This window comes from Diospyros lotus, chromosome 13 (genome assembly GCF_014633365.1).
Source record: "Diospyros lotus cultivar Yz01 chromosome 13, ASM1463336v1, whole genome shotgun sequence".
NCBI classification, from domain to species: domain Eukaryota; kingdom Viridiplantae; phylum Streptophyta; class Magnoliopsida; order Ericales; family Ebenaceae; genus Diospyros; species Diospyros lotus.
In genome coordinates this window covers 6,673,676-6,688,037 of record NC_068350.1, presented here as the reverse complement: position 1 = coordinate 6,688,037, position 14,362 = coordinate 6,673,676, and the positions used below count along the sequence as shown (strand labels likewise).

Below are 14,362 nucleotides of genomic sequence, written 5' to 3'. Positions count from 1 at the left end.
ACCTACCTCTCTTCCCCCTACCCATTCCCTTGAAGCCCAATTCAAAACCAGTCAATATTAGACCTTACCATTACCCACTCATACAAAAATCTGAAATCAAAAGACAAGTTAAACAAATGTTTTCCTCCTCAATTATACAACCCAGCCAGAGCCCATTTGCATCACCTGTCCTATTAGTCAAAAAGAATGATGGTACCTGACAGTTTTGTGTGGTCTATCGCCAGCCCAACACCCTAAACATTAAGAATAAATTCCCTGTTCTTATTATAGAAGATTTGATGGATGAATTACATGGGGCAACCATTTTTCCTAAGTTAGACTTGCAATCTGGGTACCATTAGATCAGAATGCACCCTGCAAACATCCCAAAAACCGCCTTTCAAACCCACCAAGGCCTTTATGAATTCCTTGTTATGCCATTTGGACTCACTAATGGCCCGGCTACCTTTCAAGCCTTGATGAACCAATTATTTGCCCCTTACCTAAGAAAATTCATATTACTATTCTTTGATGACATACTAATATATATAGCCCTAAATTGGAACTTCATCTTTCCCACCTAAGGACAACATTCCAAATCCTTAAACACAATCAATTGTATGTCAAAATGTCCAAATGCTTGTTTGCATAGAGGGAGGTTGAATATTTGGGGCATGTAATATCGAGGGAAGGAGTTAGTACTAATCCAAGGAAAATCTATGCTATAACTGAATGGTCGCAGCCTAATATTGTGAAGGAATTGAGAGGATTCTTGGGACTAATAGGGTACTACCAGAGATTTGTCCCACACTATGGGATGATTAGTAAGCCCTTGACCAAGTTGCTAAAGAAGGATAAGTTCTAGTGGAACCCCAAGGCTGAAATGGCATTCACAACCCTCAAGGAGGCAATGAAAAGAGCCCCGGTATCAACTCTCCCTAATTTCTCAAAACCCTTTGTGGTAGAGACAGATGCTAGTGATATGGGGGTGGGTGCAGTGCTCATGCAAGAAGGCAGACCGCTGCCATACCTTAGTCAAGCCTTAGCCCCAAGGCACTTGGGACTAAGTGTATACAACAAGGAGCTACTAGCAGTTTTAGTGGTAGTGGACAAGTGGAGGCACTACCAAGAAAGAGGCCCCTTTATCATTAAGACTGATATGACAGTTTGAGGCATTTGTTGTAGCAAAAACTACACACCCAGCTCTAGAGGAAGGGGGTATCTAAACTACTAGGCTTGGATTATACAATCCACTATAGGCAAGGGAAGAAAAATAAAGTGGCCGATGCACTTTCCAAAAGAGAAGAACAGGCCAGCTGCAGTGCCATTACAATTGTCATCCCTGATTGGGTAAAGGAGATCACAGAGAGCTATGAGCATACTGAGTAGCTTAAGGAACTGCAATAACAATTGGTAGTGAATCCTATGGGGGGCAAGGGGTATACCATTGTCATGACCCCAGGAACAATAGAAGAGCATCATTGTAATATAGTTGCAATTGTTTGTCACGAGACTAGGGAGACGTATAATTTTTTGCGGCTAAGTTTTGTATCAGCTTGGATATTACTTAATTGCATTGCCTTAGTATTTCATTCTCTTGTTTGTATTTCCTTTCCAGCTAGTTAGTTTTGTTATAGCAAAATCTGGCAGGTGTCCATGTGCTAGAATAGGACAAATTAGTTAGTTAGAGTGGGTGTGATATGCTATGGCAATACCCACAGTTCAATCTATATAAGCTTGATCCTTCTTCTGTAAAAGGCATGCTGAAAATGAATTGAATACTTTGTTTCTCTCTACTATTTCTCCCTCTCTCTCTCTCTCTCGGTAATCTCCTCCCTTATCTTCTTGTTGTTCTCTCCCTCCCAACTGATCTCTTTCCCAAATTCTTCTCTTATTATTCTCGATCTTCCTTTCATACCCTAGCTCATCTCCAAGGTTCATGACAAATTGGTATCAGAGCAGTACCATCCTCGGATGTGTTTCTGTTGTGGCTCTGATTTGAAGGCGAATACGACTAGGGCGTGTGCTGCTCACTTAGGTCGAAAGGTGATTTTGACCAAAGCTGACGGTCTTGCAGTCGAACGAAGTTGGGTCGACTGGCGAGCACGCCAAAGAAGCGGACAGCAGTCATTCGTGAGAAGCGGATGGTGGGGTGACGCGAACGAACGTCATTCATGAGAAGCAGCAATCAATTGGAGAGTTAAGCGGACCACCGAGCGTCTATGACTGTAGCGGACGTCCCGAAGAGGTGTGAGTCCATCGGAGGGTGAAGCTGACGGCCTAGGCGCGTGCGATTGAAGCAGAAGATACGTTGCAAGAGTTCCGCCAGAGTTGAGGACAAGGGTGAGGAAGGCTGTCACAGCCAATTCAAATGGATTCGGTGAATAGCCCTTGTCAAACGAGGAAGGATTGAGGGTGAAGCAAGGTCAAGTGATTTCTAATCTCCTCACGGACCCAATCAGAGGGCATCACAAAGTGGTCTTCCTCGGTTAGAGTTCAGAATTCAATAGTGTTCGGTTCGATTTGAAGTGAGCAAGCCGGGGGGTCTTTGGCGGCTGAGTCAAGATTTCGGTGAGTAAGGAAGCAAGTTTGAAAGTAATTGTTGAATCAAGGCAATCGCATGTTGGATCTGAAGTAGTAACTGATTTCGATGCATGAGAAGGTGAGGTCGACTAGGATTTGAAGGAGACGTAGGAGGAGTGGCCTCCGGCTAAGACGTTGGTCACTTGTTCGACATTGAAAACGAGCAAGGTACGATGTTCCAACTGATCCTTGGTAGAATCCCTTAGTCACAGCTAACAGTGAGCAGTGATTCTCATTGGTGATTTGGAGGTGACTACTAAGATGTGAGATACGGCCATGACTCTTGGCGTGAGGGTCTAAATCGAACTCTAGAGAAGCTTCATTGATTCGTCAGAGACGGTTTTGGTGAGAATCAAGAAGCCTTTTAGCAATGATTAAAGGTAGAATTGGAAGGTGACTTCCACAAACGATTCTGACCCAGACAAACGGAGATTGGTGGAATGTGGCAAAGATCTAGCCAGGTGAGTTCCGACTGGTTCTAGGCTATTACTTTCCAACGTGATTAATTCTCAAAATAGGAGTCTCAATTTAAATTGTGGAGGAAAAGTGGAAGTTGAACATAGGTAATAGGCTTTTATAGAAACGGATTCACTAGCAAGGCTTTGGTGAGTTTGGAAGCTGCGAGTAAGGCGGTCTAAATTGAAAGTAAAAGCAAGACAAATGACTGCCATTGAACTAGACAGTGGGTGCAGTGACTTCCGGCCTGAATCCGAAAAATTATAGCAATCGCATTGGAGTCGATTAATATTGGAGGCGAATTTGGAGCAGCCAATTATAAATCAGTAAGCAGTACCAAAAAGGGGAAACTATGGGGGGAAAAAAAATCAGAGGTGGATTCTGTTTGAGAAGCGGATTCTTCCAACTTATCATGCACGTTGATTGTTGGTGCTTTAGGCAATGAGTAAGGGGAAGTAAGAGGTAGATTTCAGCTGTGAATTTCAATCAACTTGGTTCGTAAGGGAATAGCAAAGAAGAGAGGGTGCCTCGGCTATTGACGTGCATGAGACAAGTATAGGAATTGTTATAACATGCGAAATAGAAGAATGTATAGAACTCCTCCTTGGTTTTCGAAGTGTACTATTCAGGAGATGTCGGCCATGGGAAGCGGTGCACACATGAAACAAGTGGAGCCTCAACTACAGCAGAAGAGTACTGCATTTTTAGTTGGCCAAAAGCAACAAACAGGGGAAAAGAAGTTTGAGAATGAGATCAACCAATGGGACAAGAGAGCAAGCAATGGGGTACATGATAAGAGCAAGGAATTTGGCCTTATGATATGCGATAAGCTACAAGAGTTTGCAATGATACTTATTAAGAAGTATCATTACAACTTTCCGGTGGAATACTTTGATGATTATCACGAAAGTTTTAACAATGAGGAATTCCTTGGAGTAGAGCAACCGAAGGAGGAGACAAGATTACAAACGACCGATTCACTGCCTACTCTAGACTTTGAGCAGAAAAAGAAGCATTCTGATGGAGGCAGCAGTGACCAGAAGGATGGCTGCAATATTGGGAGTAATTTTGGTGGTGAAAAGCATAATCTCAAGGCAAATTATATTGATCAAGTTGATATGGCAGAAGATCAAAAGGAGCCCACGAATCTTTTTGAAGGAGAAGTGCATGTAGAGAAATATCTCGACAAATACGGGGAAAAAGAAGTTGTTGGATTACTCGCATGGAATCAAGAGGAACCAACTAAAAATTAGTCAATATTAAGGAAGTTGTTGCTGGAATCAAAGCCAATTTATCAATGGTAACTCAGGATTCAGAACATGAAAGTAGATTGGATGAGGAGATCTGTATAGATCACACTTTACAAGAGCTAGAAGCTGATAAATCGAGTGTTAATTAGTCTATAGAACAAATTGGAGGTAAGAACTACTACATAGATGGCTTCCATACATATGATAGTCCAGGCAAAGATATTATTTCATTAGATAATTGGGCTGCAAATCAGGTCGGAAAAGAGGGCTGGGATGAAGGCATTATGGTAGCCACTAAGGAGCTATTGGCTAGGATTGAAATCATAACAGCCCCTAATTCCAATGCTCACAGACAGCATTGGTCTAAGCACCCAAGGTAAGTCTACAATTCTTCATCACTATATTTCCAAGAATGATGTTAATATTTTTGCAACAGAGCTTGGCCATGGGTTGAAGGGGAATACAGTAAAGGCAGTTATGGTTGTAGGTCCGTTATCCATCCTTGTATTGGACAAGGAGACCGATTTTGGTAGGCCAGCTATTATAAAAGGTGGGGGCATCAAACTTGAACTCGATCAGATTTCTTCAATTGAAGTTCTAGGCCAAAGTATGCCTGGGATGGATCTTGGAAACCTAAGAACAAAGAAGAAGAGACCTAGGAGGAGAAAGAAGGAACGAGGAATGAAACAGATAGAGAAGGCTGAAATTGGGTGAAGAGCAATGGCTACTTGTTGCAAGTTCTTGAGGACAAAAACTCTCTCGAGGAGAGGGGAATTGTCATGACCCCAGGAACAATAAAAGGGCATCATTGTAATATGGTTGCAATAGTTTGTCACGAGACTAGGGAGGCGTATAATTTTGAGGCTAAGTTTTGTATTAGCTTGGATATTACTTGTATTGCCTTAGTATTTCATTCTCTTGTTTGTATTACCTTTCCAACTGGTTAGTTTATTATGGCAGAATCTGCCAGGTGTCTATGTGCTAGAATAGGACAAATTAGTTAGTTAAAGTGGGTGTGATATGCTATGGCAACACCCACGATTCAAGCTATATAAGCTTGATCCTTCTTCTGTAAAGAGCATGCTAAAAATGAATTGAATACTTTATTTCTTTCTACTATTTCTCCCACTCTCTCTCTCTCGATAATCTCCTCCCTCATCTTCTTGTTGTTCTCTCCCTCCCAACTGATCTCTTCCCCAAATTCTTCTCTTATTATTCTCAATCTTCCTTTCATACCCTAACTCATCTCCAAGGTTCATGACAACCATGACACAAGGACTAATCAGATATCGTGGCAGGATAGTGGTGGGGGATGATCAAAGGCTCAAATGAAGGATTCTGCAATCCTTGTGTGACTCTCCCTTGGGGGGCCGTTCTGGAATTCAGGCTACCTACCAGAAGATAAAGACAAATGTTCTTTTGAACAGGACCCAAGAAGGAAGTAGTGGAATTTGTGTTGTCTTATGGACTTGTCAAAGGTGCAAGCACGAGCATGTGGCCTTACCAAGACTCCTCCAACCATTGGCCATCCCATAATAGGCTTGGGAAGGGGTGTCTATGGACTTCATTAAAGGACTACCCAGATCAGAGGGCAGGGATACTATATTGGTAATCGTGGATAGATTAACTAAGTTTGCATACTTTGTAAGTCTCACCCACCCATTCACGGCCAAGAGGTGGCTAGACAATTCCTTGACTTAGTGGTTAAGATTCATGGGGTCCCAAGATCAATAGTGTTCGATAGGGATAAGATTTTTACAAGTCATTTTTGGCAAGAGTTGTTTAAAGGCTTGGGAGTCAGGCCACATATGTCCATGGCATACCATCTAGAAACGGATGGGCAAACGGAGAGAGTGAATCAACGCTTGGAGTCCTACCTACTTTGTACGTGTTTTGCCAAGCTCAAGAGTTGTGGTAGAGGCTATCTATGGCACAGTGATGGTACAATTCAAGCTACCACAATGCCATCAAGAAGTCCCCATTTGAGAGGCATTATTTGGGTACCTAGCCCCTCTCCTACATGCCTTAATGAACGCCCCCACAACAGTACCTACCATGAAAGAGTATTTACAACAAAGACAAAGGGTGACACAACTACTAAAGAAGGAACTAGCCACAACTCAGAACTAGATGAAGCAAGTGGTGGATAGGAGGAGTGATCGGGAATTTAATGTGGGTGATAGAGTATATTTGAAGGTCAAGAGGTTCCCCCAACACTCTTTCTCATCAACCCCTGCCTCTAAGTTGAGCCCCAAATACTTTGGGCCATACACAGTGCTTGCTAAAGTAGGCAAGGTAGCTTACAGGCTGCAATTGCTTGAAAGGACAACCACTCATCCAATGTTCCACGTGTCACTGCTAAAGAAAGCAATGGAGCCTACAACCACAACCAGACCCCATCTTCCCCCAATAGATGAAGACAAAGAGGTGCCGGTGGAAGCCCAAGCTATTGTGGACCAGAGGATCACCTCAAAGGATACTATTCCCCTAATTGAAGTTTTGGTCCAATGGAGCCACCTGCACCCAGATAATGAAACCTGGGAGTACCTACCGGACTTGCTAAAGCAATACCCTCGAGCAGCCCAACTACTGTCTTTCTTGGGGAGAGGGGAAATGTCATGACCCTAAAGGGCGAGCAAGGGCATGAATGTAATTAGTAGTTAGGGGCAAGGCTGTAATTAGCTCAGTATTGTAATAAGCCATAGCTATACTAAACGGTTGTAGCTCTAACAACTTGTACCCTTGCGGTTACAACCATAAGGCTGCCTATAAAAGGATAAGAGGCACCGAGGATGGGATTTACGCAATTAAATAGAACATAAATCTTTCCCTCCAAAATTCTCTCTTTTCCTCTCAATCCTCCCTCCTCCTTTTAAATTCTCTCTTTCTCTCCCTCCAATTTGAATTCTACGGCTACTTAATTTTCCAAACTGCATAAGTCTCAGATCCGAGACTTATCAAAAGCCAGCAGCATTTTCCAGTTCTAGAAAAGTTGAAAAATATGATGAATCCATGTGCTATAAGTTTCACTATTTGATCATCGAATAATTTAAATATAATTAGGTAAATTCAGTTTTATTTTCCTTTCACAGTTTCATTTTATCTCAAGAGTCCCAGTAATTTAAACTCACTCCCTATCTGCACCAAAATACGACAACTCACTTGACTTCTTTTTCTCTCTCTTCACTTTTGACAATCACTATGTTCAATTTCTCATCTGCCCCCAATGCCAAAATCTACTGCCACCAGATCTTCCAGTTTATGTAAATCCTAATAGCATCGAATCAATCCGAGTAATAAAATATCACCCAAATTGCAATATAAAAATTATTTAAAAAGAAACGACAAAGCTCTTTATCTTCCCCATCTCTAAAGCTGAAAAAATTCGTCTCTAAGAAACAAAAAATCTCGTCTCTAAGTTTTTGGATCCATAATTTCCTTGTTTCTCTGGCTAACAAGCCTTTTACTTTGCTAACCTCATGGATTATACATCTGTCCATTTTGTATATGAATATTTTGAACATTTAGTCTCAATCTTTCGTATTTCAATCTCTCCCAACAATCTAAATCCCTTTTTGGATACCAAGCAGCTTAAGGCGATACTCCTAAATTCCTAATAAACATCCTTGAATTTGAGTCCTAAATGAGTTTCTGGGTTACGGATCAGAAATAGAAAGAATGTGGAAGAAGAGGAGAGGAAGTATCTAAATCCCTTTTTCATTTTATTCTTCACTACCAGGATTTAAAAAAATAACCCTGAAACCCTCCACAGCAACAATGACTCTTTCTAAAAGAATATGGAGAAGGACGAGGGATCAAAAGAAGTTATTGAAATTGCTGGCATGTACACTGACCCTCCTCCCTCCCTCTCTATCTTCCCCCCCACCGCCGCATGTCATTTATTATTCCCTTCATTGAGACACCAACCTACTTTGGCTACATTCTCTAATGAACATCTTGAAAGTTTCGCTCTCAAATAAGTTAGTTATCAAAAATTGGAAGGGAAAAGAAAAAAGGGGATAAAAACTCCTGAAACAATCTAATCGATTATACCTTATTATGATGCAAAAGATTGTGGAAAAAGATTACTGTTGTAATAATTCTCGCCGACACCGACTCAATTCTCCCTCAAGACAAATACAAACTCTCACTCACGATTAGAACAGAAATAGGAATACAAGAAATTAACACAGAATCAAAGCACCCACACACAAGACAAATGATTTATCCAGGTTCGGAACTCCTAGAAGGAGAACCTACATCCAAACTGATATGACTTTGCTCTTCACTATCTTGAAACCAGAAACAAAGATTACATGCACTGATTTCTCTGTCAGCCCTATTACCAAGCTGCACTACCCAGAAATTACAAAGCAATAACCCTTTTCTCTCCCGCACGTACCCAGTACATACTCTTTCCACAAGATAGATCGCAAAACTGAATGAGAGAAGAATATAACTCCCGAACCCTCTATTTATAAATTATAGAGGGCGGGATTTACAAGGACTCCATTAACCACCTGCAATTACAAATATATTCCTAACTAACAGACTTCTAAAAGACTTAATCTAATACCTTCTATTCGTCCTTACTCTCCCGTGACCATATGTCTAATCCTTAGGCAAATATTTCAACAATGACAGAAATTACAAAGATGAATGACACTGTTGATCCGACGATTAGAACTTACCAAATCTAAAAATTAATTTTTAGGAAAAAAGCTAGTCGTTTCTGTCGCCGGTTGTCGGCCACCATCCATGGCAGATTCCGACGATTGAAACCGACAATCACAATTGTTTTGGTCTTGTGACCCACATACCTGAAAAGCAAAACGTTTCGACAGTTGGATCTCACTAGATCTGAAAAATAATTGCTTATCTTAAATCGAAAAACTCCAGTCGTCGGCGTCTACGACGGCAGTGAGTTGGCTGGAGAAGAGACAAGGGACTGCCAGATGATAAGAAGAGAGGGCGAGCTAGCAGACAACAGCTGTGACCGGAGAAGAAGAGGAGACGCACGTCGGAGAAGACCGAACCAATTTAATGACGTCATGGGTCATTGAGAGGCTGTTTGGCTTAACACTTTTTATTTGAGCTTTTAAGCTAGTTAGCTTTTAAGTTATGTAAAGCATAAAAGCTATGTAGCGTTTAAGTCGATAACGTGTTTGGATAAATGTGCATTTAAGCTATTAGTTAATAGTTATATGTTTCGTTTGTAAAAGCTGATAAACTGTCAGAACTTGACAAAAAGACTAAAACAAACATGATACTGAATAATACAAATAAAATTCATAAAACACTAATTTTTACGAAAAAAATTATAAATTAATTTCTAATTGATAAAATACTTACAATTACAAGTTGATAAATTATACATAATTATTAAAAAATATATTAATACAATACTTTATATTTAAATTTAGGTTTATTTCATAAAAATGTAAAATATATATGTTGAGACATTATATAAAATTCTTTATTTTTATATTTTATCAATACAATTAAATTATTAATATTTAAATAAATTATTTCTAAAATGTAGATTTGTTTCGTCCATAAATTTGATAAATATTACAAAATTACAATATTAGATAAGACTATTTAATTGATAATTACAAAATCCAAAATTAGATAAGACACAATATTTGAATTGAAGTTCAATTTTCCCATACATAAACAAAAAGGGTTAGTAGAACAAAATTAAAAAATTAAATACAATTATTCTAATTGTCCAATATCCAGAGTTATAGCATCCCGCAATGCCATCCAATAATTATCACTCTAGTCTACTTCCTCGTTAAATTGATTGTCGGATGGGGAGATGAATTGTGCACCAAGAATATAATTTTCGTTTTCTACTGTTATGAATGCATTATCCTGTACCTCTTTCTTCCTAATATAGTTATGGATGGTTATTGTACCTAGAACTATGTCTCGTTGGGTATCAAAACTATATGTGGGCATATCCCCTAAGATCCTAAATCTAGCCTTCCACACTCCAAAAGTGTACTCAACAATCATTCTGCCCGAAGAATGTAAAGGCATTGATAAACATATGCATAAACTTGAATATAGTACCTAAATCCCTAACCAATCAACAACATGGGAGACATGCAGAAATTGGAATATCTAGTATTTGTCTCCCTCAGAAATGGAACATAAAAATTACAGCAAAAGAGATCAGAAACTAATCACAAAATCACAAATAATCACAAACATAGTATTTGCAGAAACTAATCGCAAAATGCTATCAGAAGCATAATATTTGCATAAAATAATCACAAAATTCCAAATTGCAAATAATATTACAGAAACATATACGTGCAAAAAATGGAGGCGATGAGCAGTGTAGAGAGATATACCGATCAGCAATGAAGGAGACGACAACAGCGACGGGTGATCTGGAAGAAGGAGGTGGCAGGAGACGATGATAAGGGCGACGGGCGGCTTGCGGCGGTGGATCTGGAAGCAAAGGCGGCGATGGCGCGACCAAGGAGGAGACCCACCAGGCGACGGCCGATCTGGAGAGGAATCCCGGCGGCTTGCGGCGGCGGATCTGGAAGCACGAGGCGGCGATGGCGCGACCAAGGAGGAGACCCACCAGGCGACGACAACTGCGACGGCCGATCTGGAGAGGAATCCCGGCGGCTTGCGGCGGCGGATCTGGAAGCACGAGGCGGCGATGGCGCGACCAAGGAGGAGACCCACAAGGCGACGGCCGATCTGGAGAAGAAGGAAGCGACAGGTGATGGCGCGACCCACCAACAGAAGGCGGCAGGTGATGGCCGATCTGGAGAAAAGGAACTCCTCTCTAAAAGAAGAGTTCGAGAAATTTGTTCAGTATACTCTCTCAACGGAAAGAGGGTCCCAAAAAACAGTCTTGGTAGACTCTCGTGAAGAGGTCTCCAAGAGACCTTCTCGAATTAAGTGCTATGTGAGGTTATCTCATAATCAAAAGTGTGAAGTAACAATTTCAAAAATCTTTATGGGAATCTCTCAAAGTCTTATTTCTAAAAGTTCAAATTCTAATAAATTTTGAAATACTCAACTTATTTATCATAAATCTTAAAAAAAAATTATAAATAGGTGAACTTATATTTATAAAAAAATAAATACACCTCAAATATTGATTAAAAAACTCTAAATTTTTTTTAACATTCTCAATAATTTAACTTAAGTATTTGAGAATTTTCGCATAAAACACCTTGTGTATTTTGATTGCTTTATTTTATAAAGTCTTGACTATTGAAAGATGATTTATCGACAAATAATTTTATTGTTATATACAACCAACAATAATAAGAGAAAAATAAAAATAGAGAAAATAAATTAAAAAATAAAGAAATAGATTAACAATAGAGTTGGCGACACAAATTAATCATCGAAGGAGATGACAGAAACACGGGCGCATGTGTTATGGACATTTCTTAAACAGCCTTGGACTATTAGCAGGACTACTTTGAGTTGAGAGTGGTCCAATGATAAGGCATAACCTCTCAAAGTCCAATGTGCCCAAGACCAAAGACATCTCTACGAGGTCACATAATTGCTAAAACGTGAGCTCTGAACACAATATCAAGCGAGCTCTTAACAATGACTCCAGCTCGCTGGTCAACTCGATCAGCTCGCAAAGAAAACCACGAAGTAGAATATCCAGATTTGATGTCTACCTATCTTTATCCGTGAAAACCAGTCCCCACATTGTGCGAAACTTTTACTGCCTGTTTTAAGGAGATAATAAGGGCATTTTGTCTCTCATTAGGTGACCCCACCACTTTTAACTTTGTGTAAATTGTCTATATCTCACACTATAAATAGGGGATCAAAATCTATTATACAGGCATGATAAAAAGATACATACTGTTACTCTGTCAAAAGATCAGTGGACAGTCGTGGACTAGATAACATTTTGGTCGAAACGCGTAAAAAACTCTTGCGTATTATTTGTTGATGGTGTTATTGTTTTATTCCTCTTGTATTCGTGATTACTGGATTAGTACGAGTCGACGAATCTCGGTTGATCATTTCTAAACGTCGATAGCATGGAACCACACACCAATAAAAGTAGGTGTGTGGCCTTGCACTTGAGTTGGCCGCATAATCCTTATGCACTAGGAAGACAAAATATATATATATATATATATTATGAAATAGAAAATAAAACAATTTTGGAAAAAAAAATCTAAAAAATATTTTAAAAAATATTTTGAATCAAGGGTACATGTAGAGTGAGCCCAAGGTTCAATAGGCATTTTGGGTACGTGATTTAAGCCTAACACACAAATTTAAAAGGAAATTTTAGTCATTAATTATCCAAATAAGCTAAGTGGTTATTTTCGAAAACTATATTTATTTCATACGTATTGTTGATTGAGTGGGTGACTATTTAGTTTAATTGGATGTGTCATTGTTTGACCATAATGAGGATGAAAGTTAATCTAAAGAGTTATTTGCACTATCCTCAAATTTGTGATTAATGAAATGAGCATCCTATTGTATTTTGATTTGGAGTTAATGCATTGGACCATGAAACTTTTTTGAGTAAGTCAAGCGATACCATGCTTGTGTATAGTGGATGAAGGTATTTTTAAAATCTTATTAAATAATTAAATATTTATATAACATATTTAAATATGTCAAGCGATAAATGTGAACCATAAAGATAAAGACAAGATATACGACTAACTTGATAATAGGGGCATTCTTGTAATCGTTTATTAAAATATAATCTAAACTATGTTATATGAGTAATTTTTGATTGCTTTAACTTTAATTTTATTGAGAATGTTAAGTTAAGAGGATAAAAAAAAAATATATAAAACTTTAAGGTTGAATATAAACATTACAAAAAACCACTTACATGTCCAAGAGGTGTTACAAGTATGGTACATTCACATATTTTTTCAAGTCTAATATAATATTTTGGTTTATGATCTAATTGTTATATAATTTTTTATAATGTGTGTTATATTAATTAAGTTTTATTTTAAGAAAATTAGTTGAATTTTAGCTTAACATTGCTTGAAGCCCCAATAAGTTACATGTGATTATAATTGGTATGTTGGGATTAGTGTACATTTATGGGATTAGACCAATTTGTCTTAATTTGTGAAATAAATATAAGCACAATAGAGTTATATGATTATTGATATTATAAATTGAAGAATAGGTCCCATATTCTTTAATATAAATTGAAGGCTCGACTTGCCTCCCACTTGGTCCACCCATTTGGTGGGGCGAGCTAAATTTGGCTCGCGAGGGAGGCGGGCAATGAAAATTGGGGCTTGACATGGTCCTGTGATTCTTAATAAATGGGCAAAGAGGGTGGGCTCGGTCCATGGGCCGTTTTTTTTTAAATATAATTTTTATTTTTTTCTCAAATACAACAAATATTTTTTAAAATATGTTTATAAGTAATTATAAATATAAATTTTTAAATATTTTTTATTTTTTTGTGAGCCGAGCCGACACACAGGCCATTTTGGTGGGTCGGGCTAGACTGTGGGCCACATATCACTGGCCCCGTATAACTCACATTCTTCTAATTGGGTCAGCCTGACTCGTCTGCTATAATATCGAGCCGGTTCATTTGTCATCTTTAAATCTATCACATAATTTTCTATTCATTAAAAAGTAATTTTGGCAAAGTAGAAGAAAAGAGAAGGAAGATTTGGCTTATGACTTGTGTATTTGTACTTATTATTCAATCAATTTTTTATCACTAATGGTGGATTTGAAAAGTATTATTTTTTCTTTTTATTTTATTTTATATGGCACGTAGATTTTATGGTTTTTTTGAAAAATTTATCTAACACTATTTGATATGGAATGAGTAAAACTTTTGTTTTTTACTTGCAACATTGGGAAAACTTGTTATTATTGAGACTTGTGTTGATTATTTTTATAAATTTTTCATTGGTGGAGATACCAACATTAGCTAGGTAAGTAAGTTGTCTAATATTTAAATTTTTCTAAAATAATTATATGGCATTTTTTATATTTAAATTTTTCATTGGGAAAACTTGTTGTTTAATTATATGGCATTTTTTACACAATAAAGGATCTGTCTAATATTTAAATTTTTCTTAAGAACA

The 14,362-nt window shown here is 38.3% G+C and overlaps 1 protein-coding gene across 3 annotated transcripts in view; it reads right to left on the bottom strand.

Moving 5' to 3' along the window:
* LOC127788417 (probable apyrase 7) overlaps nt 1-11,166 on the bottom strand; it is a 29,045-nt gene extending 17,879 nt beyond the window's left edge. For all 3 annotated transcript variants that reach the window (XM_052316649.1, XM_052316650.1, XM_052316651.1), the window contains exon 1: nt 10,631-11,166. The gene's annotated coding sequence lies outside the window, so the exon portion shown is untranslated. The remainder of the gene's footprint in view (nt 1-10,630) is intronic.
* Nucleotides 11,167-14,362: the final 3,196 nt, after the last annotated feature.